A 6,875-nucleotide genomic window follows, 5' to 3' on the forward strand; every position below is an offset into this window, starting at 1 on the left:
TCTCTTGGTTTTTAGTATCAGGGAGTTGTAATGCAGGACTTCAGAATAAGTTTAAAAGATTCTTCCTATTGTTTTTTTTTTTTTTTTTTTTGGAGGCAGCATGCCTGGTTTGAAAAGGATAGATATTAATTCTTCTTTAAATGTTTGATAGAATTCTCCTGTGAATCTGTCTGGTCCTGAGCTTTTTGTCTATTAGGAGTTTTTTGATTACTGCTTCAATTTTATTGCTAAGAATTAGTCAGTTCAGATACTCTGTTTCTTCCTGGTTTAGTCTTGGAAGGTTGTATATTTCTAGAAATTTATCTATTTTTTTTTTCTAAAATGTCCTATTTGTTGGCATATGATTGTTCATAGTATTATTTAATGATTCTTTGTATTTCTGTGGTGTTGGTTATAATCTCTCTTCTTTTATTTCCTGTTTATTTGGACTCTTTTTTCTTGATGAGTCTTGCTAGACATTTGTCAATTTTATTTATCCTTTCAGAGAACCTTAGTTTCATTTGTTTTTCTAATTTCTATTTCATTTATTTCCACTCTGATCTTTATTTGGGATTTTTCCTGTTTCTTGAGGTAGGCTTGTATAGCTATGAACTTTCCTCTTGAAACTGCTTTTGCTGCATCCCATAAATTTTGTAAAGTTCTATTTTCATTTTCATTTGTCACGAGATAGTTTTTGATTTCCTGTTTGATTTCTTCTTTGATTCATTGGTTGTTTAGTTGCACGTTTAGTCTTCATGTATTTGTGTTATTTCCAGTTTTCTTTCTGTAGTTTATTTCTGGTTTCATGCCATTGCAATCAGATATATGTCTGATATATCAATTTTCTTGAATTTATTGAGGCTGGTTTTCTGGCTTGATATATGGTCTATTCTGGAAGTGTTCAGTATGCACTTGAGAAAAATGTGTAATCTGAACTTTTGGGATGAAATGTTCTAAAAATACCTATTAAGTTCATTTGGTCTGATGTGGCTTTTCAAGCCATTATTTTCTTATTAATTTTCTGTCTGGATGAATTATTCATTGAGGCAAGCAGAGTAATGAAGTTCTCAATTATGTCTATCTACGGCCATGCTACCCTGAACAAGCCCGATCCCATCTGATCTCAGAAGCTAAGCAGGATCGGGCCTGGTTAGTACTTGGATGGGAGACCACCTAGGGAAACCAGGTGCTGTAGGCATAAAAAATAAAAAAATAAGGGATTGTAAGCTGACAAGGTCTTTGCAATCTGTGAGGTCAACCAAGAGTTGTCTCGCCTAAAAAAATAAATCAATAAAAATAAAAGTTCTCAATTATTATTGTATCACTGTTAATTTCTGCCTTTATGTCCTCTAAAGTTGCTGCTGAGAAATCAGCTGATAGCCTTATGGGGTTTCCCTTGTATGTAACTTGTTTCCTTCTTTGCTTTATATACTTGAGTGACCCTATGTTGGGTGTGTAGATATTTAAAATTGTTATATACTCTTCCTAGATTGACCCCTTTATAATTATGCAATGTCCTTATTTGTCTCTTTTAATAGTCTATTTTGTTTTAAAGTCTGTTATTGTCTGATGTGAGTATTGCTACCCCAGCTTTTTAAAAATTTCTATTTGCATGGAATATTTTTTCTATGTCTTCGTTTTCAGTCTGTGTATGTCTTTCAATCTAAAGTGAATCTCTATGGGTAGCATAGAGAAGGGTCTTGTTTATTTTCTTTCTTTCTTTTTTTTTTTCCATTCTGCCATCCTATGTCTTCTGATTGGAATGTTTAGTCCATTTAAATTTAAAGTAATTATTGATAGGTATGTGCTTAGTGCTTATTGTCATTTTGTTAATTGCTTTTTGTTTGTTTCTCTTGGTCTTCTCTTTCCTTTTGATTTGCTATTTTTTTTTTAAACAGTTTGATTAAACAATTTTAGAACAGATAATCCTAAAATTTATATGGAACCACAAAAGACTATGAATAGCCAAAGCAATCTTGAGAAAAAAGAACGAAGAAGGAGATATCATGCTCCCTGATTTAAACTATATACTACAAAGCTATAATAATCTAAACAGTATGGTACTGGCACAAAACCAGACACATAAATCAATGGAACAAAATAGAGAGCCCAGAAATAAACTCTTATTTATATGGTCAATTAATCTACAACAAAGGAGGCAAGAATATACAATGGAGAAATAACAGTCTCTCCAATGAGTGGTGATAGGAGAACTGAACAGATAAATATAGCAGTCTATTTTAAACTAATATTCATTTAAGTTCGAAGGAATTCTAAAAACACTACATCTCTCCCCATAATTCACTCTTATGTTTTTTGACATCATCTTTTATCTTTTTGTGTTGTGTGTCCCCTATTTATTGTCATTATTGTTAATTTTGCTACTTTTATCTTTTAACCTTTATATTAGCTTTGTAAATATGTGATTCGCTGTATATATTATATATTTGCCTTTACTGGTGAAAATTTTTTTTCCCTGTATTTTCTTATTTCTATAATGGCCTCTTTTCTGCATAAAATAAGACCCTTTAACATTTCTCATAAAGCCAATTTAGTGATGGTGAACTTTATCTTTTGTTTGTCTGGGAAACTCTTTATTTCTTCTTTAATTCTGAATGATAACCTTGCCAGGTAGAATATTCTAAGTTGTAGATTCTTTTCTTTCAGTACTTTAAATATTTCCTGGCACTGTCTCTGGCCTCTAAAGTTCCTGGTGAGAAATCAGCTGATAGCCTTATGGGGTTTCCCTTGTATGGGACTTGTTTCTTTCTTGCTGCATTTAGATTACCACTTTATCCTTAACCTTTGCCATTTTCACTAAAATATATCTTGGTGTCGGGCCTCTTTTGGTTCATCGTGTTTGGAAATCCCTGTGCTTCGTTGAACTGGATGTCTGTTTTCTTCTACAGCTTAGAAAATTTTTCAGCCAATATTTCTTCAAATACACTTTTCTTCCCCTTCCTCTCTCTCTTCTCCTTCTGCAGTCTCTCTAATATTGATGTTATAGCAGGTGCCCCTTATACTATCCTTATTTTTTAAAATTCTTTTCTCATTTTGCTGTTTTAATTAGGTGATTTTCACTATTCTGACTTCTAGGTCACTAATCTGTTATTTTGTATTAACCGACATGCTGTTGATTCCTTATAATATATTCTTTATTTCAGCTATATTTTTTTTCCTTATTACATTTTTCATCTCTTTCTCAAATTGTTCTCTGAATTCTTCTATACTTTCAGTTTTTTTGAGCATCCTTATGACCATTTCTTTGAATTCTTTATTAGGGAAATTACTTATCTTCACTTCATTAGAATTTTTCTCCAGGTTTTGTTGTTGTTGTTGTTCCTTCATTTGAAGCATATTCTTCTGTCTCCCCATTTTATTAGACTTTCTATGTTTGTTCCTATGAGTTAGATGAAATAGCTCTCTCTCTCAATTTTGAAAATGTAGCTTCTGTGTAGATTGTTTTGACAGGTTGGTTTGTGCAGGGCCTGGTGTGCCCCCTGGCTAGAAGAAGTCAGTTCTGGGTTGGGAAGCCTGGTGTGTGCATGCTTCCTTGTCCTTCTGATCTGGGAAGGGCTATCCAGTGTGGGGAGGGCTGCCCAGTGCACCAGTGGTCTACACACTTTAAAAAAGTATCAAGGTAATAAGGGATACCTAAAGAACTGTTCCAGAGTAAAGGAAAATGAAGAGACGTGATTACTATGTGTCGGTGTGATTCTGGATTGAATTCTGGACCAAATCATTGTTTTTCTTCTTTCTTTTACTATGTAGAATATTAGTTAAATAATTGTTGGTATTTGCATAAGACATATTGAATCAATGCTAATTTTCTGACTTTTATAATTATATTGAATTATATCAGAAAATGTCACTGCTTTCAGAAAACATTTTGAAGTATTTAGAAGTAAAGTGGCATTGTGCTTAAAACCCTCTTTCAAGCATTTCAAGTAAAAAGTAGAGAATAATAAAGTAAATGTGTAAAGGTTAACATTTTGAGAACCTGTGAAAAGCAATAAACAAGAAGGAAGTCTTAGGGCTATTTTTGCTTTGCTTTTTTATAATTTCAAAATTATTTCAAGATAATAATAGCTATTGTTTACTTGGGCATCAGCTTTACACTTAAATGGATGACTTTAAGGTCACTTAAAATGCCAGTTTTATGTTATTTCTCATTAAATGAAAATGAAAAATTTCTTTTTACATATTAAAATTCTATAGTTTCCCATTTCCTTTTGCTGCCTATCCTTCCCCATCATAACTTTATGAATAAAAAATGTATGAAGTATTTTATGGTTTGATGAAGAAAAAGAATATAATAAATTACATACTTCACATCTGTACATTCTACATACTTTACAAATATATTGCATACATAATTATATGTATTGTATATACGTGTATACATTATGTCCAAAATTCTTGTGCACACACACACATGTGCTCACGTGTACTTCTTAGCTAAATTAAAAAAGAAATCTAAACGGATGTCTAATTTAGGTAATATATAGTTAATGATTACAGGAAAATAATCAATATACAATTGTAGTTGATTAATTAAGAGAATAGAGAATAGTAAAAAATGACTAAAGAATAAAGAGGTTTTTTTACTTTCATCATTAATGAACCATAGTTCCATTATTAAAGCAAAACAGATTTTAGAGACTCACAGCTTGTTTTCATATGATCATTTAAGCAGCATAATAACGTCTTTTGAAAATTAGTACTCTTACATTATGCTTTCCCTTTAGTAAAACAGTATATTAAAATAAGAATGGTAGAATTTGTACTCAGAATATTAGACTACAATTTAATATGTACCAAATACATGCCAGGAAAATAAGAGTATATACCTGGTAGACTATAAACCTTTCTGGAGGAACAAAAAAGTCTATCAAAGGTATTTCATCTTGTGTATTAGCCTAGGATGCTACTTTTCCAGACCAACTGATGTTTCGAGAATTTAAGAATATAACATCAATTAGAAAAACATTTACATTGTTTCAAATGCCCACATTTCTCTAGGGTACCACAACATATAAATTGCTAACTCCTATTTTCATCTCAGCATGGATTACATATGAAAGGCAACATTTAAAAAAATGAACTGAATCAATGTAATTGAGTAGGTATGTGTATCTTTGTGCATGCATACATGTATGTGTGTTATATATCTTTGATTCAGTATAAGATAAAATAATTTATAGCAGTGAATAACTTTTTGCAATGTCAGTCTTGAAAAACACAATTACTCAGGCTGTGCTCAAAACAAAGATGAATAGTAGATACAGACATTTACATATTCTTTCACATGGCAAGTAATTTATCCAAACTTTCTAAGGTTTTAAAAATTATGCCAATATAGTATGCTTCATTACATAGTCAAAGGATGTCATCTAAAAATAAAAATAAGTTATATGATGATTAATATATATGAAAATCTGCTGAAGAAGACATTATGTCCTGCCCTACAGGAAAGCAGAAAGAAAAAGGAAATCCCTAACTTCAACTGCTTCCATTCTAGTGAAATAAAGATATATGGCATTAGTATAAGCACACAGTCTTCTCCTTTAATTCAACTGTATTATTAGGTACTGATTTACCACCCTATTGTCTAATAGAGGTCAGAGTCCACACCTTGTGGGTGAAAGATACATATAAGATAAGGTGAGGTAAGTGGATGTAGGGGAAGAAACCTATGAAGAATTTGAGAATTGCTGATGTACAACTTTCAACTGAAAAATTCACAGCCTATCTTGGATAAACTGTTTAAATTGCCCATTTGCTTGGATCTCAGCATACAATATCTCACAATTGCTTTATCCCAACTATACTATGTACTTGTGGGGATGTGAGGCAAATCACTTAACCTCTCTCTGAACCTCAGTTTTCACATCAGTGAATTGGGATAGAATGATCTCAATCTCATAGGCTGCAATTGGAGCTAATATCTAACACACAATACAGAAAATGTACTCAGAAGGATACTGGCAAATAATACATTTGCCTCTTTTCTCATTTATCACACACAAAAAAACAATAAATGTATAAAATATATGTGCACGCACACACAAACACACATTCCAAGTTGCTTTTAGATCCTTGAATTTATAAGGTAATGCTTGGTAATTATCATTATCTGTATTAATGTATATCACTTCAATACATCATTTCCAAATCATATTCAGATCCCTGTCAGGTAAGTGGGTAGGAATGAACAAATGAAGGGAATAGTTATTCCTTCTGGGCATAGTAGGGGAAGGAGACCTCAGATTTTCTTTGAATTCTAGAATGAAAAAAACACTAATTACAGGATTGCAAAAAATAAAAAATTGTATAAGTAGGCATTATCTTTAATGAATTAAATGCCTGAAAAATAAGTGCAGTATCCATCTTTGATGCATTGACAAATGGTTTGAATAAGTACTGAGAAAAGTAAATGGAAGACAACCTAAAAAGAATGCAAGAACTCAAAGCCACAAACACCTGTTGACTACTCTGAGCATCTTCAGTGCTGATTGTGTCATTTGGTTTGGCACTCTTTGAATACATGGCACTGAAATTGTTTCCTGCCAAGTGATTTAGTTAAATGAGTGTACTGTGTTTTCTATCCCAATTAAAAGCAAAGGGTTGGTGGCATTTTAATATCCTTAAGGAACACTTCCTTTTTTACTTAAATACCTAAAATTGAATCCTGTCTTTCTCTACTCAAAGAAAAAAAAAGGAAGAAAAAAAGAAGAAAACCTCAAATGCAATATCTTAGGCCAACACCTTCACTTCTTTTTTCCCTCTGACCACCTGCATGACCTATTTTCTTATTATTGACTACTTGTTACTCAGTTAAGGAGGATTGTTAGCAGTGCATCCCAGGAACACTTCGTTCTATTTAAAACAAAAGC

General features: G+C 32.1%; 1 pseudogene; it reads left to right on the forward strand.

Annotated features, from left to right (window-relative positions):
- Nucleotides 1-1,058: 1,058 nt before the first annotated feature.
- Nucleotides 1,059-1,177, forward strand: LOC120608637 (uncharacterized; annotated as a pseudogene).
- Nucleotides 1,178-6,875: the final 5,698 nt, after the last annotated feature.

The sequence above is a fragment of the Pteropus medius genome, unplaced genomic scaffold, assembly GCF_902729225.1.
Source record: "Pteropus medius unplaced genomic scaffold, Ma_sr-lr_union100, whole genome shotgun sequence".
NCBI lineage: Eukaryota > Metazoa > Chordata > Mammalia > Chiroptera > Pteropodidae > Pteropus > Pteropus medius.